The following is a 25,195-nucleotide window of genomic DNA, read 5'->3' on the forward strand; positions in this document are numbered from 1 at the left end:
GTCAGGAGTTTCAAATCCTAGCTCGAGTTCTGCCACTAACCACCTGATCCTCTGGGCAAACTACTTCCCCACTCAGGGTCTCAGTTTATAAAAAGGGAATTGGACTAGATCATCTCTAAGATATTATATGGATTGGCTCATAAAAAAATGTGCAAGGGTACAGCGCCCGTAGCTCAGTGGGTAGGCCACCAGCCACATACACCAAAGCTGGCAGGTTTGAACCTGGCCTGGGGCCAGCTAAAAACAACAATGACAACTGTAACCAAAAAATAGCTGGCGTTGTGGCGGGTGCCTGTAGTCCCACCTACTTGGGAGGCTGAGGCAAGAGAATTGCTTAAGCCCAAGAGTTTGACGTTGCTGTGAGCTGTGATGCACACCCTACCCAGAGTGACAGCTTGAGACACTGTCCCTGCCACAAAAAAAGTGAAAGAGATTCCAGAAGATGGGACATTTTCTTTAGCCAAATGAATTGTATGTGTAATTATATATACATAGTACATATATTTTTATATATAGTCATACTAATTATACCTATAGAACAGTTTTTCAAAGTGCACATTAGCATCACCTGGGAGCTTGTTAGAAATGCAAATTCATCCAGGAGGTGGCTCACACCTGTAATCCCAGCACAGTGGGAGGCCCAGGCAGGTGGTTTGCTTCAGCTCAGGAGTTCAAGACCAGCCTGAGCAAAAGTGAGACTCTCGTCTCTAAAAAATTTCCAGACATTGTGGTAGGTGCCTGTACTCCCAGCTACTTGGGAAGTCAAGGATCACTTGAGCCCGGGAGCTATGATGATGCCAGTCACGGCACTGTGCAACAAAGTGAGAATCTGTTTCAAGAATAAAGAGAAATGCAAATTCATGGACCTTACCCCAAATGTATTGAATCAGAAATGCTGAGAATGGGGTCCAGCAGTCTGTGTTCTAACAAGGCCCTCTTTCCCTCAGAGATTCTGATGTCTACTAAAGTTTGACAACTATAAGCTATAGGAGTTTTAGGCAAGGGTTCTGTACTTGCGTACATTTGATTCATCTGGGGGAGCTCTGCTGGGAGTGGGACACTGTCTTAGTCTGTTTGTGCTGCTATAACAAAATACCTGAGACTGGGTAATTTATAAATAATAGAAATCTGTTTTGCATGTTCTGGAGACTGAGAAGTCTTATGAACAAGGCACTGGCAGGTTTGGTTGCCTTATAAAGGCTACTCTCTGCTTCCAAGATGGCACGTTACTGCTATATCCTCCAGTGGGGAGAAATGCTGTCTCCTCATGTAGTAAGAGGCAGAAGGGCAAAAGGGCTAAAGGCTTTCTGAAACCTCTTTTATAAGGGCCTCAATCTCATTCATGAGGGAGAAGCACTCATGGTGTAATCCCTCTTAATATCATGATGTTGGCTATTAAATTTTTACACCAGAATTGTGGAGAGGGCACATTCAACCATATAGTAGGCACCCAGTTGCTCTGGCTCCCCAGGTACAGTCAAGTTCAGTGGTTTAGGGGAGAGTGACATGAGCCAAAGCATCCATCCTTCACTAGTGGCAATGAACCTCAGATACAGGGAGTCAACCAAAGCCAGGGGCCTGGAATTTCATGCTAAGGAATTTGGCTTTTAGAGTACAACAGAGGAGGGTTCGGGGAAAGGGAGTGATTCCTTTGAGGTGATCCATTTGAGAGATTATTCTGATTGCTATAGACGAGAGCATACTCATAATTGAGAAGTCTGATTTAAGTATGAAATGATGATAAGGAAGAAAAAGTATGAGAGCTTTTCTGCAGGAAAAGGGGCAGAGTTTGATGATGTTTGGTGGGGGTGATGGCAATGTTAGAATGTCTTTAGTTCAGAAATTCCTCTCAGACCAAGGGCTCTGTAGATGCATCTGTTAGAAACGTCACATTACGATCTATATAATTATTTGTCCCTCATGACTTTGATTTAGTAGTTCTAAGTGGGGGCTGTTCCACAGTGAGTTCTATAAAAATGAAGAATTATAGCCACCTAAAAAATTACCCATGGTCATCATGTCAAGGGGGAAAAAATGCTGTCTTTTTTTCCTAACAAAAGAATGCTTGGAGTTGTGGGAAAGTTGTAAACTTGGCAATGACTAGTTCAAGCCTATCCGTCAATTAAGTGAATTTTTATTTTATCATTTGTTTTATTTGGGAGCTGCTGTAATAGTCATTGAAAAGACCTAAGTCTTCATATTTTTAAAACAAAACAAAAATACCACTGAACATAAGGCCAAAGGACAAGAATTTCAAGGCTTTACCTTTTGACTTTAGCAAATATTTGCCGCTCCATTTTTCTTGCTCCATTTTTGCCATTTGACTCGTCTTTTTGCTTTGTCCCCATTTGTTCCTAATGCCTGATAATTTTAGTTTCCTCTATTCTGTTTTTTTTTTTTAATTTTTTTATTAAATCATAACTGTATACAATGATATGATTATATTTTTTAATGATATGATTATGTATTCTGTTTTTGATGGCTTTTTTATTCATAAGTATTCTTAATATTTTAATACTCTAGTCAAAAAATAACTATTTTTCCACCTTTATATTTCCCCCCTCTCCTCCCTGTGTTTTTCCCCAAATACTATTTCTACCTTTATGACCAAAACATTTTTAAAATTTGTATCCAGAAATGGCCCATGGAAAGGGCTCCGTAGTATTTATTTGGGGAACAATGGGGGTACTGCTCCCTCTTGTACTTTTTATTAGTTTTACAGGTCATGCCACATCTGGAAAGAAAGACATCTTTTGTTTACAAGTTTGAAAACCTATAAAAGCAGATGCAGTATTTTAAAGGGTTACCTGCTTTCCAGTGCAAAGTTAAAAATGCCTCTCTAATTTTGATAAATATGTGGACTTTTAGTTTTCTATAAGAACTGCAGAAATCTGTAGAAAAATCTGGACTAATGATAACTTTAAATATGTAGTAGATCTAGTAGACACCTTTTGAAAATATAAAGTATCTTCCCCCAAACTGGATAAGGATAAAACCTAGCTCCTTCTAAATTGTGAAGAATATTATGATTATATCATATAAAATAACTACAGAAGCTTGTGTGGAATAAATGATCTTTTAAACAGAAATAGTATAAGGCCATAAAATTGGACTTTTATTTTAATTCTGTACCTGGTAATATCCTCTTAGTTTTTGTTTATTAAATTAATGTGTTAAAGATTTGACTATATTGATAATTTGATTATGTTGGAAATTATTAAAAATGAGGCATCTTTCATCTGAACCATTTATTTCCAATAAATTATTTTGCTGAATGAACCAGTTTATCAGTTCTACTGCTAAGGGAAATGAGCCAGTGGCCATCTCGGTTGCATTTATTATCGCATTTTATGGTAACATTTATTAATAAAATGTGTTCTTATTGGTTCACATGCCAGTGTTTCTGACTTCCATAGTAGCACAAGTATTTGAATAAGAATGGGGTAAATAAGAAGTCTGAGCCAGCAGTTAACATCATAAGCATACCTAATTACAAAGACGTTTGGGGTTCACCACTCTGTGATATCTTAGGTGGGAGAGACTATTCTGAAGGATGGTTACCATGACAATACCATTCAAAGAATTTAGAGGAGACAGTGAATCTGTGGGGATCATCCATTTTGATTTATTCAACTTGTCTTTTAAGTTCATTCAAACAGCTTTTGTCTCTGGATTTTATTTTTTCACATAATTCATCCAGTTGATCGGTGATTTGGGGATCATTTAAACTTGGCGGTCAGTAGTGATAGGGTCAGCAGTATCCATGGCCATAGTCCTTTTGTTGAATCTGAAGGAGAATGACTGCATGTGTTAAATATCACTAAAAAGTAACTACTGGGGCGGCGCCTGTAGCTCAAGGAGTAGGGCGCCGGTCCCATATGCCGGAGGTGCCGGGTTCAAACCCAGCCCCGGCCAAAAACCACAAAAAAAAAAAAAAAAAAAAAAGTAACTACTGGCTTCTTCTGGAATAATGTAAATGATTTGTCTAATTCCACTTATTAATTCTTTCAGGGTGGTATAAGATTAATATGATGTATTTAAAAACATGACTGACCCTAAAGTGTTTGAGTTACTTTGCTGTCATCACATTTTACCTAGTGTTGTTGGCTGCTGTTCTGTTTTTATACTTTGACTTGCACAATATTGTCAACACATTTTGTATTATATCTGGTCAAAGCCACATTTACACACTGCAGATCGAAAAGTACACACAAACCATGAGTGTTTTTTTCTCACAACCCCAACTAATGTTAAGTGGGACATGTCAGCACAAAGTGAAATGTAGGTTCACATGTAGTTCAGATCAATTTTATCCTTTTATCTGTCGCTGTAAATTTTATCCTTCTTTGTGGACTAGTCCTTGATAGTGAAACCGTGGACTATGGGAGGGGTATTACTCTAGCTGGTGCCTGAGTTGGACTCCCAAGTGAGAGCTTTGCCTCCTCAGCGTTTGGACCTTTCTCTCTTCTGCCCTCTGGAGGGTGTCAGGGAACATGAAATGCAAGGACCTTCTGTAAGGAAACCCAGGTTCCTGGTCTGGTTATTAGAAGACAGTTTCCCTGCCATGTCTCCACCTGTAACCTCTCCAAGCTAGAATGTTTGGAAATGGGGAGCAGACAGAAAGATGGCAGAGGAGGTACTATAGGGTTGGGGTCTCAGGAAGGCAGTTATTGGGGTTCTTGAAGCAGAGAACCAGAGTCTACAAGTAGAGTCCAAAGGAGAATCATACCCATCTCAAGGAAAAATCAATTCTACAAGGGGTGAGTGAGATGAAATAGGGTAAGTGTAGCGTGTGACAGATTCAAGTTTCAAGTTTCAGTTGGGTTGAACCTAAAGAGAGGTATGTTTGGTGGCAAGCATTTGTGTTTGTGGTGGCATATAAAATCATTATCCAAGTTTGATAAGTTTGACTCTTTGCCTGCTATAATAATACTCAAAATTATATATCTTTAACATTCAATGAGTGCCTTTTGGGTACAAGGCACTGCCAGGGGCTTACATGCGTTACACCTTTGCCTCTGTGAGGTAGTTACCATTATGAGGCTCAGAGGGGCTAGGCAGCAGATATGAGGCAGAGCTAGTATTTGAACCCAGGCAGTCTGGCTCTGGCACCCGTGCTGTGAACAGCTGTGCCATGCTGCATTCCTGCCGCAGCTGCATGAAAGGGTGTGTCATCTTCTATAAACAGTGAGTTACACATGAGTTGAGTGTGGGTGGTGGGAGATGAGATAGTGTAAAGCCTTTGGTATAAACGTACTGATGCTAAGTACTGGGAGATGAAAAAGAAATGAGATATTTTTACCCCTGCCAGACACTTAAAGTCTAGAGGACAAACAAGACCTAACACAGTACAAATAATCCATGTTAATATGATGGAAGTGAAAATACTGTTAGTACATCAGTACAGATGGAATGAGGACTAGAAGGTGTTTTTTTGAATTAAATCAATTTCAGACATTATCTTTCAAATGTTAGTTTTTCCCGACCAGCATAAATTTGCCTTCCTTTGGGCTTTTGACCTGGCAGACAAGAACACTGTTCCTCTAGTTAAAATATTTGTCCATTTTGAGTTTAGAAGTATTGTCTTCAACTATGACAGTTGTCATTAAGTTCTTTAAACAGATGAACTCATTAGCCTGTTGAACCAACTGGACCAGCTCTTTGTATTAACATTTTTTTAAATCTATAGCCATTGTCCATTTGAGGATCAGTCTAGAAACCGGTGGTGGTGATGATTACGTGCCTGGTTATAATCTTGGTTTATGTTTGCCCTGTTTCCATCGATACTTCTTTACAGTGTCCTATGTGCCAGGCACTGTCTTGGAGTGGTGACAGAGCAGTGAAAAAACAGACTACCCCCTCTCAGGGAGTTGTCTTTTCCTCTGATTTCATTTGCTCATGTAATTTTCAAAGTTGATCTAAAAGCATATTCAGGGGGAGTTTCAGGATTTCACTTCATTTCTCCTTTGCTTCAGCCTGTGCTTTCTGAATAAAGGTGGGTGTGGGGGTGGGTAGGGGATAGCAGTAAGGAGGTGATATGACGGGGCATGTAGGGAGGTCATGCAGGTGTGAGAAGGGCAGCATGTTGTGGTGGGCTGTATTTGTGTCAGGGATAGGAACAGTACATGGGACACCTGTTTCCTAGTGCCCAGAATCATAGCACTGGGATGGGCCTGCTCACTAGCCTGCATCTTAATTCTGTTGTTGATTGGAGATAACTTCAGCAGGTCACACAGCACCTTGTCTCCATGGCAACCCCTCAAAATACTCCTCTGGTGACTTGTGTTCTTCATTCTGGCTGGATTGGAGCCCTCCTGTGGCAAAATATTCTAAAGATGTTTAAAGAAGAAAAAAAGGCTCAACTAATAAATCTATTCTAAACGACTGAGTCATTTGTTTTGATTACCCCGGTGATTGCCAAATGTTAATTTAAAACTGAAATAGGCCATGAGCTCACTCCCGTAACAATGCTGAGAGTTTGAGCTAATACAGCTTGATAATGAGGGAGCCAGATCCACTGCCAGTGCTAATGTTATATGATAAACAGACATTTGGAGAAATATGCAGAACATCTTGGCAGTTTTCCTTTAACTCTAAGGGTTGTAAATACAAAGTGGAACGTGTTCCCATGAGCCATTTCCAAGGAAATTGACTTTTTTATTTTTTTAGAATTTTGAACTTTTCTTCTAAAAAGGTAACTGCCTCTTGGTTCTCATTTTTTCCCTAACTTAGGCACATTGGGAGTTGTCCTCAGCTGTATCCAACTCTTGCCAAATACATCCTATTCTCCACACATCTAGAGTGAGGTAAGTTTTACTAATTGCTACAAATTCTTATGCTGAGATCCAACTTTTCGATTTGTGGTGTCAGAGGTGGCATTGCAGAGAGAGCTTTATTTGTCCAGGAGGTTTAAGAGGCTTCCTTTTAATTGACCCAACCAATATTACTGCTTACCCTAAATAGTAGTTCTCTGGGATGCCTTTTTAGGGGGAAATCATATTTGCTTTGAATGTGGGGGCATGAAAAGGGGAATGTGCCAGGCACAACAGAACTGTTAGGAGGTCTGCTTGGAGGTAAAGATCTGCTCATGTCACAGCATGAACAGTAGGGAGCAGGAAAGCTGCATGAAGCAGATACTGGGATGGGAGGGAGCAGACTCTTGCTGATGACCAGGAGAAGGTTGGGCTGCCCTGATCAGCTCTCAGGACTCTATGCCATGGATGGAAGGAACCTGGGACCAGGACTGCCGCTGCAAATCTGGTGATAGGAACACCAGAGTACTACTGTTGGGCTCTATTGACAGGGGCCAGGAAATTTTGTCTTAATTTTTCCTCAAGTTCAGAGCAGCTTTGCTGCATTAGTGCCAACAGCCAAGACTGATGAGACCTTTCATTTAACAAACATTGAATGGACATTCTCTGTCCTCTTCATGTTGCCACAGTGGCTTATTTATGCTCTTTGATGATCCAGGGTTCCTCATTTCTCTTTTTGAGAGAAGGGCTATTCGCCTTTGAAAATAATGAAAGGAAGGCATCTAAAAGATAGCTCATCCAGGCACAGTGCAGAAATGGTCCCATCTCTTTGGTTCCACAGTCTCTGTGCATTTACGAGAGGGGATGTAGCCTTTGCCAGTGCTGTACCCATCCAGTGTCATCCGTCAAAAGGTTGTAGCGTTTTTGCCTTCACCTCCATCCTGCCCACTCTTCCATGCAGTCACAAGGTCAGCATAGGTACTTGAGTTCAGTTAGGGTAGATGCTCACTAGGTGGCAAGAGTTGCCTTTGTTATGTCTGCTTGCTGCAGAATTCTTCCTGTACTTTTTATTCAAATGCCCAAATATATTAAACCTTCAAAAGAAAAAAGCACAGGACAGAGTTCGAGTAATTTTTAATCTGAATTGTATCCATTTCCTCAATTACCATGTGGTAGTAGTTGGAAGTTCTTCCAAGGGCCTGGGGCTTGAAACTGGCCTGATGATAAAGGCTCCAGCAGCTTTTCTCAGCTGCCAGCAGGGCAGTCTTCATTTTGGGGTCTAAACCCTGCCATAGCTCTCATTCATAGCCTTTACCTAGAATGATTGTTGTCAAACTTAAAAAAATAAAAGATTGAGCGGCGGTGCCTGTGGCTCAAAGAAGTAGGGCACCGGCCCCATATGGTGGCAGGTTAAACCCAGCCCCAGCCAAAAACTGCAAAAAATAAAAAAAAAAAGATTGAAACCTATCTTCAAAAAAAAAAAAATTTATTAGATCTAACCCCAGTAGAGAAAATCAAGCCAGAACTGCTTTCGCTCAAATAGGAGACTGTGACTTTGTTTCCCTCCTCTGAGGGCAGTCAAAAGAGCAGAGGCAGAGATTTTAGCTCTGTGCCCTTTCACATATTTTATTTTTCTTTTCCCACAGAAACATAGACTAGATTCTTTAAGAAGACATAAAGAAGGGTAAGACATCCTCCCTCAGCTTAGTTGGAAATGCTGGCTGGGCACAACCTAGCAGTTCACATGCATTGTCTGGCGTTAGTAATTCCACCACAATTGGCAACTTTTGACAAGCTCCATTAGTGGAAAACTTAAGTAGAAACTATAGGTATAAGGCTGTATTCTTAAGATGGAGCATTTCTATTGAAGTTTTTCAAACACTCATCTGAAATGGTTTTATGATATCCAGCATAGCCCAATGATGTTTTTTACATTGACCAAAACTTGGTGTTCTTGGGTCATCTTGGGTCATCTTTTAGTGAGTTTCTCAGGTGAATCAACCAAATTGGATGTGTTAAATTCTGTTTTCCCATGACAAAAACGTATAGGGTTATGTAGTTGCATCTTGTGATCTTTCTTCTTTCTTCTTTCTTTTCTTCATTTATTCATATAGCCATATTATATGCCAGGCCAGGAATGTAGTAGTGTTGAACAAAACAAAAAGAATGAATTTTGATAAATGGTGAAAGATTTATTCGATCTGAAGAGAAACAAGAGTATAGAACAATACATTTGGGGTCTGATATTCTTCAGTTGTAGGGCATCCCTAGATTATTTTTCCTTTTGCTTTTTAAAAATTATGCTGCCCAATATTAAATAGACTGGTAAAGATTCAGGGGTATGATGTTCTGCTCTGAACTTGTGATTTATGCCACATCCATATAAACATGTGCAAATAATAAAGTATTTGATAATTGCTTCGAATGCAGCTGTGCCTGGGACCCAGCAGACCCAAAATGAAAACAAATGTAAGCTGTGCTTTTTCACACTGTATTTTTCAAGTTTGTTTGGAATGATTGAACAGTTTAGGAAAACGGACTTTGCAGTTTGCACATGAAGCTATTTTTTTGGGGGGAGGGTACAATGTGCTGGTTTTATATACAATCTGAAATATTTTCATCAAACTGGTTAACGTAGCCTTCATGGCACTCTCTTAGTTATTGTGTTAAGACATTTATATTCTATACTTAGTAAATTTCACATGTACCCTTGTAAGATGCACTATAGGTATGGTCCCACCAATTACCCTCCCTCCAGCCATCCTCTCTCTCTCCTTTCCCCATATTCTTGGGCTATAATTGGGTTATAGCTTTCATATGAAAGCTATAAATTGGTTTCATAGTAGGTCTGAGTACATTGGATACTTTTTCTTCCATTCTTGAGATACTTTGCGAAGCTATAATTTTTAATGATAGTATTTCCTATTCTAAGTATAAGAAAGCATTTATCATAGATAGACTTTATTATTTAAAAACTTGCACTTATTCCATTTGGCTGCATTTTGGTTAATGGAATTATTTGTAACACAAACTTTAACACAACATAATTTTTAACGCATATATGAACTTGGCTAAATATGAATACTCTGTATTTGTACTGTAGTAGTGACAATACGGTTAATTAAACCCATGTCTTACATCTAGGAAAGATTTGTATCAATGACATATGTTCATTTTCATTATTGATTTGGCAGGTTTTTAATATTCACAAAATACAACATTTTAAAATGCAGTAGTCCTAATGATTTGATTTATGCCATTTATATTGATATAACCTCTCTTCTTGGTGCCCTAGAAGTAAGCATGAAAATCAGCACAGATGGGTTACACAGGCTTGCAGAGTTTGGAAATCATCACTATATAGTGGGAGCCAAGGTCTCAAACTGGTGGGCTGGATCTGGCACGCAGAGGTATTCTTTTGAAATTTTAATTGCCAAATTTTACAAAATGGAGAGATTACATAGTTTTTAAGATCCAGATTTTTTTGTTTTGCTTCTCTTGAAATATCAGAAGATCTGGCAATATCGAGTCTTCATTCCTGCTTGGCTACACTAGGTTGGAGCCAAATAAATGTTGTTTTTTTAGATGAAGCATGAACTTTGCCACCATCTCCAGCAATCTTAGTAGTCTCAACACTCAGGACTAGGGTCGATTGCCATCAAATATTTTGCTCCTATAGACATGTGAGTTTTCAACCCCAGGCCTACATAAAATTGAGGTTGCAAACTTGAGGTCATCCTTTCTTTCAAAATACCAGCTTGCTAATTTTTAGGCACATGTTATTGGGTGATGTTTATCTTAAGGGGATACTTTAAAAGGGTTGGGGGTAGATATTTCAGCAGAGTGGTACCTTCTGATGATGGCACTTGATTAAGAGACAGAGCATGAAGAAGTATGGGTGTTTTATTCTGGAGGCTTCCAATTTGGTTCATTTTGGTGCTTCACACACATAAGTGTGCATATTCTGATGCAGCAGGTCTAGAGTAGGGCCTGAGTTTCTGCATTTTCAGCAAGCACCAGATTATACTGCAGCTAGTCTGAGAACCTGTCTCTCTTTGAATAGCAAGGAGACTTTACCCTCAATCAGTCCTAAGACAAAGCAGCCAGGCAGTGACGGTTCTAATGCATTCACATTTTGTTTGGCCTGAGAAAGAGACCTTGGCCAGGCTGTTTGGGATCGAATCATCCTAGATAAACTGAGTCCACTTCATGTTGCAGCAAGGTAGGTAAAAAAATAGTTATTTTGAATATACTGTATAGCACATATAAAAGATAAATCTTTTATTTAAAAATTTGTTTTAAATGCTTCTCATAAGACTGTGTTAAAGTGCAAGAATCATGAAGTAGGGATTAGAGCTTTAAATTATATAATTGCTGGAGAGTATATTTATAGAACTCTTAGAAAAACTATAAGACCACAGAAAATAGGATAATTATGAAATTCCTAGATATATAACCTTCTAAGCTATAAAATGATAGAAAAAGAAAGGAAGAGATTGACAGATTCTAATAGATACAATCTTACAATGAAAGAGTATAATTAAAATGAAAAGGAAAGCACACCAGGAACAATTTGTGGCACATATGACAAGATAATTAATTTCTATTATGCTCAGAGGTCATACAGATTGTAAGAAAGGCATGTGCAAGCCTGGTATGTGGTGACTGCTTCATGACTGTTGACTGAATGAATTCTCCATAGATAGATGAGTAAAAGACCTTCATATTACAGCACAAGGTAAATAAATGCATATGGAAAATGGTTCATACTCACGGATAGACCTAAGGAGAGCATATTCAAACATCAGAAAGGTATACTTTCTGCCTCCTAAATCAACAAAACTGTAGAAAGAAAACCTGATGTTAATTTGCTTTCCTTGAAATGAATTGTAAGTTGGTACAAAGCTTTTGGGAACATTATTTGGCAATTTATGGCAGAAGTCACAAATATTGGTACCCTTTAATCCAGTAATTCTATTTCGGGAAATGTGTCCTAAGAAATAAATTGTTGTAAGAAAAGAAAAAAACGGCCCCAGGCACAGTGGCTTACGCCTGTAATCCTAGCACTTTGGGAATCTGAGGCAAGTGGATTGCCTGAGCTCAAGAGTTAGAGATCAGCCTGAGCAAGAGGGAGACCCCATCTCTAAAAAATAGCCAGGCGTGTGGCAGGCGCCTATAGTCCCAGCTACCAGGGAAGCTGAGGCAAGAGAATCACTTTGAACTCAAGAGTTTGAGGTTGCCGTGAGCTATGATGCCATGGGACTGTACCAAGCATGACAAAATAAAACTCTCTCAAAAAATTAATAAAGAAATAAGCCTTTATGGTTGTAAGTATTTATCACTGTGTTATTTGTGAAGACACAAATATTAGGATTTAAATGTCTAACACTAAAGAAATGGTTCATTTATTCCACATTTCTGGTTAAATTTGGATTAGGATGTCTATGCAATAGAATTTCATGAATCTGTTAAAAATTATAATTTTCATGCTTGTATAAGCAATATGAATTTATGTGATATAGTTTTACTAAAAATGCAGGATACAAAATTGTATATATGCTGTGATTGTAACCGTGCAAAGTGGTATGATATATGAACAAGACCTAGAAGGCACATGGAACATGGACAAATGTAAGTATCACTTTATTTGAGGGTTTATTCATGTTATAGTGTTATTTGTACATTTTGCCATATGTATATACTCACTAAGAGATTGAGAGTCTTCCACTTCTACCTGCTTTGATTATTAAGTATAAAGGGTATCATATTACAAGAAGGATCTTCCCATCTTCACACAGTAGATGATTAATAAGTAACTAAGAAACATGATGAGGATTGCTGCCTAGAGCCTAAACGTGGGGTTCTGAAGCTATAGTTCCTTCTTGTTGGTTTTGTTCTGTCATCCGTAGCCATTTCTCTTTCTTCTGGTATTTTTTTCTTTTAGTAGTTGGTAGGCATTTTTATGTCCCACATGACACCAAGTATAAATATTTGTTTCTGAGCTTTTAATTAATGTGTAGCAATGCCAGGCAGGGAATTAATCTTCATGTTCAAAGGTCCGTATACACTTAAGGAGAATCTTAATGGAATTTTCATTCAAGGGTGATGATGCCCATTTCATCTTCTGATTTCATTTTAAATAAGGAACACAAATGTACTTCAAGGTGGTGGGCTTTCTTGCAGTGGTTCCCTCCCTTCAGCCTGTATTCTCTGTTGCCGATTTTCATGTTTTTCTGCTATAAGGATACTTTTCTCCTTTAATTAGGTCAGTTACTTCATGTCTGTTTTTCTTTTTTGACATGGTTTTCTCTGGCTTTGGCACCACATATTATTCCCATATGTCATTGCCTCTGGAGCTTCATGTTGCAATTCTTCAAGGGAGATGGAGAGCTCTTCCCTCCCTTTGCTTCAGTGAGTGTTCATATTGCTTTTGGGTCTGGTTCTATTTGATTTTGTAGTCTTCAGAGTCAGTTATGTTTGGATACTTAAGTAAAAACAGTGGTAAGTGAGAGATATGTCTGGCAAAGGTGCAAGACATTTGTTAAGGTTACTGGTTTATTTATCTCCCCTGTCTCCATGGTGACTAAATCTGGGTCTGGGATTTAATGGACTTAATTTTGACCTCGTATAACATCTCCTAACTTTTCCCAGCCTCTTATTTAGAAGGAAATAATTTTCACTTGAGGAAACAAACTGCTTCACTTTTAAAAGGGATCCTAACTGTATTCTTGAGAAGTGAAATCTCCGGAGTCTTTGATTTTTATGCAGTCTTCAGAGTATATATCGCACTTGTGAAGAAAGCTAAGAAATTGCATAGAAACACTCCAAATATGCACAAATCATATTACTAATGCCCCAAGGAGATAATTTTCTTTTCAGTGAAATAAAATATTCTTCAGTTAATGTGAATGAAGTTTCTGTGAGAATGTTTTAGAAGAGAAACTTGTAAGAATATTGAATTGCTGGGCGCGGTGGCTCACGCCTGTAATTCCAGCACTGTGGGAGGCTGAGGCAGGAGGATTGCTTGAGCTCAGGAGTTCGAGGCTTGTCTGAGCGAGAGTGAGACCCCGACTCACAAAAAAAATGGAAAAACCTAGCTGGGCGCCGCGGCGAGTGTCTGTAATCTCAGCGGCTTCGGAGGCTGAGGCAGCAGGATGCCCATAGCTGAAGTCTGAGGTTGCAGTGAGCTGCGACACCATTGCCCTCTGCTCAGGGCGTAGGGTAGAACTGTGTCTTGACAAAAAAAAAAAAAAAAAAAAAAAAAAAAAAGAATATTAAATCAATGAGAATGTTGACTACTTTTTTTTTTGTTGTTGTTGTTGCAGTTTTTGGCCAGGCTGGGCTTGAACCCACTACCTCTGGTATATGGGGCCAGCGCCCTACTCTCTTGAGCCATAGGTGCCGCCTCAATATTGACTACTTTTTATTTTTTTTTTTGTATTTTTTAGGCTTTAATTTTTTTTTTCTTTTATTTTTGAAACAGAGTCTCACTGTATTGCTCTTGGTAGAGTGCCATGCCGTCACAGCTCACAGCAACCTCAAACTCTTGGACTTAAGTGATTCTCTGGCCTCAGCCTCCCAAGTAGCTGGGACTACAGGCGCCCGCCACAATACCCGGCTGTTTTTTTGTTGTAGTTGTTATTGTTGTTCGTCAGGCCCTGGCTGGATTCGAACCCACCAGCTCCATTGTATGTATTTGGCGCCCTTAGCCGCTGAACTACAGGCACTGAGCCTCTTTTTTATTTTTAAAAAGTATCTCCTGGAGGGAGGTAGTCAACTACAGAGGTTCTACTCTGTGTGTGCATGTGCGTGTGTGTGTATAAAATTATGTTTTCTCTAAGGTCCTAGTCTAAACAGTAAATTATATGGTTAACTTGCCTAGGAAGACTCTTTTTTGGTCACTCTTCTCAAAAATTGGATTCGACCAATGGATAAAACAAACTCACCTATATAAGCATCTTAAAAAGAGGGAGAAGTGGAAGGAAAAGGATGGCAGTGAAGAAGGGAGGTGTGAGAGGGAAAAGTCTTCAGTCATGTATAGTTACAAAAAGCTACCATGTTCTGTTACATTGTTTCAAATTTTGAATTTGATTATTTTTCTGTTTTTAATTTTTTTTAAATTAAGGTATAACATACATAGTCTATTGTAAAAATATGGTCTATGTACTGCTCTGTGTACTTTTCTGTGAATTTTTATGTATGTGTGCACCATGTTACCTCCACCCAGATCAAGATATACCATGTACATCTCCTAGAAAGTTCCTTTTTGCCTTCCCAGTCAATATGAACTTTCACTTAACCAGTTAGAGGGAGTCACTATTTTAATTTTACTGTAGATTAATTTTGCCTATTCTTGAAAGTGAAATAAGTATGAATATAACCACATAGCTATGTAAAAAAAAGGATCTCCTGTACTCATGGTTTGAATATTCACATACATACATGCTCCACAATAAATATTGAACTTGACCTGGATTCCCATGGAACAAGTCAGGTTTAGACAGTTTAGTGTTTCATATATCCCCAGTTGATGTGAAATGAAGACACAGATATTTATTCTCTTAAGTTGGCTAGAGTCAAACCATCTTGAATTTCAGTTGATTAAAATGAACCTTAGAACCATTTTTTTTTTATGAGACCAAGTCTCACTATGTCACCCTTGGTAGAGTGCTGTGGTGTCACAGCTCACAGCAAACTGAAACTCTTGGGCTTAACTGAGTCTCTTGTCTCAGCCTCCCAAATAGCTGGGACTATAGGTGCCTGCCACAATGCCCAGCTATTTTGTTGTTGCAGTTGTCAATTGTTGTTTGGCAGGCCCGGGCTGGGTTTGAACCCACCAGCCTTGGTGTATGTGGCTGGCACCCTAGCCGCTGAGCTACAGGCACCGAGCCACCTTAGAACCATTTATCCTGTACAATATGATGTTTTCAGTCTTATAAAATATTCTAGTTGTAGGAAACTTAATAATTTATTCAAAATCTAGTCAGAGTGCTTTACTATCTTAGGCTATTGTATACTCATGGGTAATTTATCTACTTACAAGTCTTTTTCTTTTTTTTTTTTGTAGAGACAGAGTTTCACTTTATTGCCCTTGGTAGAGTGCCGTGGCATCACACAGCTCATGGCAACCTCCAACTCCTGGGCTTAAGCGATTCTCCTGCCTCAGCCTCCCAAGTAGCTGGGACTACAGGCGCCCGCCACAACGCCCAGCTATTTTTTTTATTGCAGTTTGGCCAGGGTTAGGTTTGAACCCACCACCCTCGGTATATGGGGCCGGCGCCCTGCTCACTGAGCCACAGGCGCCGCCCTTACAAGTCTTTTTCATTTCATCATCTGAATTTGTCTTATGTGATAAACTCACATATATGAATTTTTTTAAACTAAAACAGAGGATGCAGTAAATGATTAATAAAGATTGCACAGGGGCTGAGGCAAGGGAAGCAACATAAGTTCCCTTCCATCCTTACTCCATAAGTATAAAATATTAGAGTTCAGATCTTTCATCAAATTCGGGTCAAGTCCAGTAGGAACTTGTGAAAACATAATGCTTTTATTAAGATTTTTTGGCATCCTAAAAGCTCAGTGGATATGAAAGTTGTTTTAAAATTTTGTCCATCATCAACTCTACTATTAATAGGACAAAGACTTGAGAAGCCAACAACAAATGCTCACTTGTGAAAGAGATCCCAGATTGTGAAGTGAATGTTGGATACTCTTTAATTTCTTGGTTTGAAACCTTGATTCACATGTCTTACAAACATGAACTTAGAAAATTTGTTACATTAAGGTCATAGCTAAATCATATAAATTTTATCATGATCAGTATGGTAAATATAGCTGAGGTCAAAGCTTCTACAAAAATCACGATGTTAAGTCCTGAAGCCCTTAATAATGCTGAAGAAAGAACAGCACTTAAGTCATCGTCATCATCATCATCATCATCATTATCCTATCAACCTTATGTCATATATTGAAAGCCCAGTGTGGTGAACTGTGCTAATAATAGTTATAATTTATGTATTTCAGTATGTCTTTTATTGTCGATATTTCAGTTTTGTTTAAATAGCTCTAGAGATCAAATTGATTGAAAATAAAAGAGGATAGGGCGGCACCTGTGGCTCAAGGAGTAGGGCGCCGGTCCCATATGCCGGAGGCGGCGAGTTCAAACCCAGCCCTGGCCAAAAACCAAAAAAAAAAAAAAAAAAAAAAGAAAAGAAAAGAGGGTGAAATATATAAAAATATATTTAGAGCAGTAGCCTCATTGTCTTATCCTGTCAGCCAGATAAGCTTCATACTTCATAGAGAATCTCTCACTGAAGGATATCTAATTCTGGTTAAGCAATTAGTTTAACAATTCTTCACCTAAGTAGAAAAGCCGAGGGTCCATAAGTAATTCAGTAAGAATTTGTGGTCTCTGTTGAGTCTGTGGACATCCCTTAAACTATGTGATATAGTTTAACGTAAATAGTAGAGCTGTTTCTGTGGATTGTGGTGAGGGTTTGTGTATGTAGTTAGTATACGCAGGCTAGGGGAATTCTTAATCCATAATGTCTTTAGCTCTGTAAAGGATGAGTTTTACCCTTTACATTGGGCTCATGTGACAGATTTGAATCGGGAAAACAGTACTACGTACTCCAATTTTTTTAGCCCATCTCTTGTGTTCATAGCTCTGCCCTCTGAACTGTCAGTCCTGATAGATTTTACACAAGATCTTGACCTGCCTTTTGATCTTCTCATAGATGTTTTCCATTTTTCTTACTAAGGCACAAGGAATTAAAGGGTTTGGTCAGGTCCACCAATAAATGGTGATGTGCTTTCCCCAAGAAATTAGAAGCTTCTGGGGAGCAAGAAAGAATCCTGATGTTTCCTCTTACATCCTTTGTGTCATTTATTGTTTAGTGCCAGAGTCTTAGTTAGACATTTGCTAGAGATAAAATTAATTAAATAAGGGGAATTACATAAATTACAAACCACAGCATTACTGTGGTATTGTACAAAACAATCTCAGGATATTTGAGTCTAATATTTGTATTCCTAACATCGTTGCACAATATTCTTGAGAAGAACAGACTCTCCTGCCTCATTTATAGCATGGCTTCATTTTCCCCCAATACTTGAAAAGAAGTTTTTCAAACAGACAAAAAAGTTGAAATTACACAGTGAACACTCATATTCCTACTACCAAGATTCTATAGGTAAACATTTTGCTATATTTGCTTTATCACATATCCATCCATTCATTGGTCCATCTTAATTTTTTTTTCTGCAGTTTTTGGCTAGGGCCGGGTTTGAACCCGCCACCTCTGGTATATGGGACTGATGCTCTACTCCTTTGAGCCATAGGCGCCTCCCCCATCTTAATTTTTTGGATGAATTTTTTTGGATGCATTTCAGAGTAAGCTGCAGGCATTTGTATACTTTATACCACTGAACATTACAGTTTTCATACCATGATGTGGTTTCATTTTTGACATTCTTAGAGCTATTATCAGATTTGTTGAGATCCTGATATTTATTTTGGTGGTGGCTAAGGAAAGGGGCTAACTTAAATGGGAAACTTGTTCAGTTTTCTGACTGGGGGTTTCTGTTTGTTTATAACTATCAACAAGTATACACACACATCCATGTCACTGCCCCCCTCCCATTATTTGGTCACATTGTTTGTATGGCTGAAACTTGGAAATCCAGCCTAGGAAATACTATTGAGGGTCTTGTTTTATATGAATGAAATTAGGAAATTGGTAATAGGATAGTAAGGAAAAGGGTCTGAGTTTTGCCTTATAAGGGAGAGAAAGATTCAGAATCAGGAAGTTAACAAGGTGATACCACTTTCTTTCTTTCTTTTTTTTTTTTTTTTATTGTTGGGGAAGTTTAGAGAGGACCGAGTGGCTGTTTATATTACCTATAGGTCATGGGTTTAATAGACACTAAGAGTACAAATCAAGTCTTACTCTAGTGGTTTTCACATCATGTTCTATGAAATCCTAGAATTCATAGAAATGTTTCAGAGCTTTCACCAACTTTGAATTAGATTTTTGCAAGTGTATTTAGCTGTTTAAAAAAACCTAATAACCAACAGACACACTCAAATGTGTTTTTATAGTAAATTTTAACATCCTAGAAAATACCTACTGATTGACTTTAAAATAAGTAAAGGTTATTAATGTCAACCTAAAATAAGATTTTGAATAACACCTATCTGTCATCCATCAAAGTCCGGGTAATATTTCTGTGCGGGAATAAAGACAAAAGTTCTACAGCAGGGCCATTACACTAAAGCCAGGGTGTTAAGACATTGGCCTGTGAAAGCTGAAATTACATTTTGGTTTCCAGTTACCCTGAGCACTTAAGCATCTGTTATATTTAGATTTTTTTTCCTGTTACCTGTAGGAATCTGGAAACAGATGAGTATATGTTTTTAACTTGAAACAACCATAAAAGGGGAGAGATGGTTAGCAGGCTGGAGGCTGGCTTCAGTGTTGTCCCTCAGATGGGGCTGTGTGAATGGATTAAGGAACCTTTAAAAAAGCTCTTTCTTAGTCCATAGCCCAAACTGTTCAACATTAAGTTTGAAAATGTATGTGTGCAATACTGCATCTCATTATGAGATTTGGGGGGCTTTTTGATTATTCCTGCAAAACCTTACTAAAATAGGCTTGGCAGATTTCTTTCATTTGGAGTCCATGATACTTACTTCGGTTCCTTCTTCCAGATTGTACCAAATTCTGTGCCCATAGATTGAAATACCTTTTGGAAGCCTGCTTGTGGAGTTGAAATTGATTTTTAACATTTTGCTTATCTATATTTTATTTTCCCCCTAACATTTTATTGAGAAGATTATCAACTAGCTGAGTGTTGAGGCAAGTGCCTGTAGTCCCAGCTTCTCAAGAGGCTGAGGCAAGTGGATTGCTTAACCCAAGAGTTTGAGGTTGCTGTGAATTGTGACTCCACGGCGCTCAACCCCAGGACAACAGAGTGAGACTCTGTCTCAAAAAGAAAAATTCTCAAAGTTGAAATGATTTTTCAGTGACCACTTGTATTATACCCATCATCTAGAGTCTACCATTAACAACATTTCACCTTTTTTGTCACATATCTATTCGTCTCTCTATCCATCCTTCAATAAATCTTAATTGTGGATGCATTTCAAAGTTGAATGTAGTAGATTTCACTAGTTAACATCATATATTTTGTCTACTTGGAACCTAGGTTTTTGAACATACGCAAATGTTCCTGATTTGGCATAGAATGTTGTGAAAGAAGATGTAAAATAAATGTCCCAGTTTTACTGGGGAAAAAATTGAGGAGACTTATTTTAAAAGTAATAGGTATTATGGAATTCTGACATGCAGTTAGAAAAAATACGGGATTTATTTTAAATTGGAACTTTTTTGTGACTTTAGACATTGCTGACCACTCATAAAGAGGGGGTATGCTTATAAATTTTATTTTCATCATAGTCAGGAGCCAATTAATTTCCAGTTCTTATAGAGAGGCAGTATCATATTTAAAAGTGTTATATAGAATGTTAGGCGTGACCACAAAATTGATTGTATTTGCAAGCTAGATGAGTAGTTGATTGAGTAAATGGGCCTGTGCTGGCTCTGATTTTAAGATGGTAAGTGCAAATTATTCTACAAAAACCACTTTTTTATGATTTGAACAGAAACAACGAGTTGGAGATGAAAGTTTTCAGTGAACGGCTTTTGCCCCTGTTTATGTGGAAAGCACTTCCTATGTTCTCACAAAGCTGTGTTGTTGTTCCCTTTATTTGCAATCCCCAGATTGTGTCCAAACACTTTCCCTTGGCCTATGGGGTTGGCTGGGTGTATTTCCTTCTGGAAGTCTTCACTAGCACTCTTGAGTTAGCTGGCAGAAGATTCCTTAAAAGCATTTCCAGTTTTTCCCACTCCTTATAGGGTCTAATCCTGTACTTTCCACTTCAGTTCCAGCTGCTTTTGCTTGGATAGAAAAAGATCTCTGCTATGTTCCCAGTCTCTCTGGATGGTCAAAGAAAATTTAATGTATAAGAGCAAAAAGTTAGAACAGAAAATCTTTAGGGCAGGGATTAGTTGGGGATGTGAGTGGAAAGCTTGGTGATTAGATATATTTAAAATGTGTCAGAACATTAACTTTTTTTAGAATTAAAAAAATATAGGAAGTTGCAAGAAATTTTCCAACCCCTTCAGACAGACATATGACCTCTTGAAATCCGTAAAATCTCCTTGGTGAGATGGAATAACATAACCTTTGGTCTTGGAAGTGACTATTAGGTCTCAAAGGATTTGATTTCTAGTCTACCACAAACTTGTTCTTTGATCTTTGAATGAGACTTACTTGTCCTGTGATTATTTTATAATCACCAATAATAAAACTGATTTACTGTACATAGTGTAATAGTTCAGTTTAAAAGTATATCTAGTTATAGCTCAAGTTGATGGGTTATCTTATTAACATTTAGATATTAACATTAAGCTTTTGAATCAGATTTAATTTTATTAGAAAAAAGTTGTGTGTGAATGCTTTATTTCCTTTAGTTCATATGTGTGATACCACCTTTAATTACATTAATTTTCTTACTGCAAAATGTATGTTTAAAATACATAAACAATGATTAGACTATGTACTTACAGCTACTAGGAAGGTGGAAACTTTTCTAGATTTATGCTTAGGACAGGTGACAGTACTTGAGGTTCTATTCTTAGTTTGACCTCGCCCCCTCTTAAGGCGAGACACTTAATCTCTTTAATGTCTCAGTTTATCCATCTATAACACCTGTAGTCTTATTTCATGGAAACAGTACCTGGTTTATATTTGATAGCATTTGAGGACTTGATATAGAAGGTGGCACGGAAGTTCAAATTATTATGTAGGGAGTATTTGTATGCTGAATGATAATCTTGACAAATTAGTAATTACTACATTTAGAAAGTTACAACTCTGGAGGGAATTGATATTTGATATTGTTGTCATGTGTGTTCTAAGTTACCATCATAACAGTAGGAAAATAAACCCTTTTTTGGCTGTGTTACAAAGGGATTAACTCACTTCTTCAAGTTCTTACTATAAATCTTCAGCCCTTTAAACAGCAAAAATAATGTTTCTTATTTTATTTAATTTTTCCCAAATAAAAGTCTTATAATTAACCTTGGGTTAATTTTTTCTTTTGTTGAAGGCTTTCCAAGTTATTTTCTTTATAAAGAATGAAGGTTAAACCATGTAAGTTACCTAAAGCAACTAAAAATACTGTGTACAGATACACAGAGGAATATGCTTTTGATTTTTAGATCAAAGCAAAGAACCAAGATTATATGGAGTTTGCTTATTATACATTTGTTCCCAGCTACTTGTGCCTTTGCATAGGATTAAATATTAACTGGATACAAGAGGATTAAATAGCTAGACTTTAAGTTAAACTAAAATACACATATTTGCTAGTCTTTTCACAGTGATCTGCCACAAGATTTGATGGTACATGACAAATGTATGTATGTGTTGATTGCGAAAATTGTGTGAGTCATGTGAAAAATTAAGTCCACTTGAAAAATCAGAATACACTACCTATTTAGGTCCAAAACCTGATTTTTTAACATACATGGTGGACATAAAGTTCATGTGCAATTTAAATTAGTTTAACATAGTAAATTGCACACGAACTCTTATGTCCACCCTGTAGATATTATTTTCTTTTACAAATAATTTTTATCACTTTACATAGTACTTGGACACTGTTTAATTTTGTTCCTAAGATAGTTCTATAGGGGAAAGCAAGTCAGGTGTTGATATGTTCATTATTGTAGATGAGGAAGAAAAATTAACTTGACTAATAAGCAACTCAGCAGAGTCAGATTACATCTGAGGTTTTTGATTCTGAGTCTAGTGCTCTTTCCTTGGATTACAACATGATAAAATCAACATATTCACTCCTATTTTCATTAGACAAAAGCTTAAAATTCATTTAACTTTTATTGTTATCTCAATTTAATTTTATGAAGTTAACTTTTAATTGAGTTTGACCTTCTTAACAGTGTTTGAAAATTAAATATCCTATTTCACAACTTGTAAATCAGTCTCTTTTCTGTATGTTTTCTAGCCCCAAATGATAATTTATATATAGGCTTTAGCATTTAGTTGTAACATCAAATGAGTAGACAGTTTGAAGGGAATTAAAATTAATTAGGTTTTACAATTCTTGTAATACTTTTAATTTGTCACACTAAATTGCCACACCACCACAAACCAGGAAGCCCTATTTTAGCATCTAACAAAAGTAGCTGGTATACTTGGTTTTTAAATGGTTTGCATATAGTAAACAGATTTATAAACATTAACTCCTTTCCTATGATCTAGAGTTAACATTTTTAATGATCACTATGACATTGGTGTGGAGGTACTGGTGACATTTCTTTTTCTTGTTTATATATAAAAACAGGGAGCTGTATTCTAAGTTGGGAAATCAGTGACAAATAGCCATAGAACATGGGTCACCTGGCTTCAGTTAGTTATGTGACCTTTAAAAGAATAAGTGCCCATTTTAGAAAAGACTGACCTTTGAGGCTACAGATGTCAAACTAATCTTCTGCTTTAAAGAAGAAACAATTATAGGGTTAATTTAAACCTCGGATACAGATATAGTTGAAAAATCCCTGACAGATTTATATAACAAGTGAGGATGGTGTTTTGTTTTCCCAGCATGCAGTTTTAAGGTCAGATCTGTGACTCAGAGCTGTGCACTTCCCTGGTGGTATGCATCAGTGACATGTTGCCAGTCTAATCATCCAGAAGAACTTGTGCTCAGCTCAGGTTGCTCCATTATAATCCCCAGCTGAGAAGCCACCTTTCATTTTTTTAAATAGATAAAGAAGACAACGTGAACATTTGAAAGGCAAATACTATGTGTACTTTACTGCTTTTGAGCCTAAAGACTTGATGGACACTAACATACCTCCTTAATTTTGAGAAGTAGATCCTCCATTACCAGTAGCCTATCATGGTGGGGCTCCATGTGAGCATATATCATGTACATTGTCAGTATAAGCATTTTACTAAGTTTATTTTTTTAATTCATTGGCCAAGCATTGTGGTTTTGGTGCAAAGAGCACTGGACTTGGAATCCAAAGCCACTTCCTCTCTGGGAGGCTTATTAGCTAAGGTAATCTGAGCATAGTTGTCATGGAATTTCCAGATGGAATGAACAAAAAGAATCTGCCATTTCAGTAAGCTTTGGTTGGGTGCTGCCTGATCCACCTGAAATCGTTTCATCTTTTAAGTTTTTCTCTCTCCCCTTCCTTGTAAATCAAAACACCCATTGCTTTAATGCAACTCGTCTCTTTTGGGTGTGAGAAGAAGGCAATCTGATTAAATGAACTTACTACAAATCTTTAGTTGGTTCCTTCTGTCTCTTTAAAAATGTGTATCTCTTTACTGCATTGTTTATGATAACAATAGACTAGAAACAACTTAAATACCTGTATTTGTCAATAAGGCACTGATTAAATAGTGTGTACCTACATAGTTGGATACTACATACCGTTTTAAAAAGTGGAAGCTCTGGGCTGCGCCTGTGGCTCAAGGAGTAGAGCACTGGCCACACGTACCAGAGGTGGCAGGTTTGAACCCATCCTTGGCCAAAAAACTGTAAAAGGTGGAAGCTCTTCATATACTGACATAGAGAACCCTCTAAACTTAAGTAAATAGAAATAGCAGTAGAATAAATAATAAAAGGACGGCATCACTTCTCAGCCTTTTGGCTAAGATCAAGTGAAAAAGGAAGGCACAGACAAGTGTGTATAGTATACTACCATTTATTTCTTAAAGAGAAAAAGGAAAAAGCTATCTATTTAGTTTATTCCCAGTATCTCTGGAAGCATGAAGAAGATACTGGTATCATTGGTTATCAATGGAGAGGGGGAAGTGGATGCCTGGGGAGAGGCAGGGGGAAAGAAGGTTTTTCTCTACTCTTTTGGACCTCTTTAAAAATACATATTTACATTTTTTTTTTTTTTTTTTTTGTAGAGACAGAGTCTCACCTTATCGCCCTTGGTAGAGTGCTATGGCGTCACACAGCTCACAGCAATAAAAATACATATTTAAAAATAAAATAAATCCACTCAAAAAAGCGTAGCAGCATTTTTTATAACAGTTAAAAGTGGAAACAACCCAAATGTCCATTAAGCAATGGGTGAATACTATGTGGTGTGTCCATGTATACAATGGAATATTTATTCAGCCATTAAGAGGAATGAAGTTGCTGATGCATGCTATAACATGGATGGACCTTGGAAACTTTATTCCATGTGAAAGAAACCAGACACAAAAGGCCGCATGTTGTATGATTTCATTACCAGAAGAGATAGAAGTAGATCAGCAGTTTGCAGGGGCTGGGAAATGGGGAGTGATGAAGAGCTATCTTTTGGGTTGAGAAGATGTTCTGGGTACGGTGG

General features: G+C 37.7%; 1 protein-coding gene across 1 annotated transcript in view; it reads left to right on the forward strand.

The window, feature by feature from the left end:
- Window positions 1–25,195, forward strand: part of FHL1 (four and a half LIM domains 1) — a 65,956-nt gene that overhangs the window by 16,535 nt on the left and 24,226 nt on the right. The window contains exon 2 of the mRNA XM_053580023.1: window positions 6,733–6,806. The gene's annotated coding sequence lies outside the window, so the exon portion shown is untranslated. The remainder of the gene's footprint in view (window positions 1–6,732; window positions 6,807–25,195) is intronic.

The sequence above is a fragment of the Nycticebus coucang genome, chromosome X (assembly GCF_027406575.1).
Source record: "Nycticebus coucang isolate mNycCou1 chromosome X, mNycCou1.pri, whole genome shotgun sequence".
NCBI classification, from domain to species: Eukaryota; Metazoa; Chordata; class Mammalia; order Primates; family Lorisidae; genus Nycticebus; species Nycticebus coucang.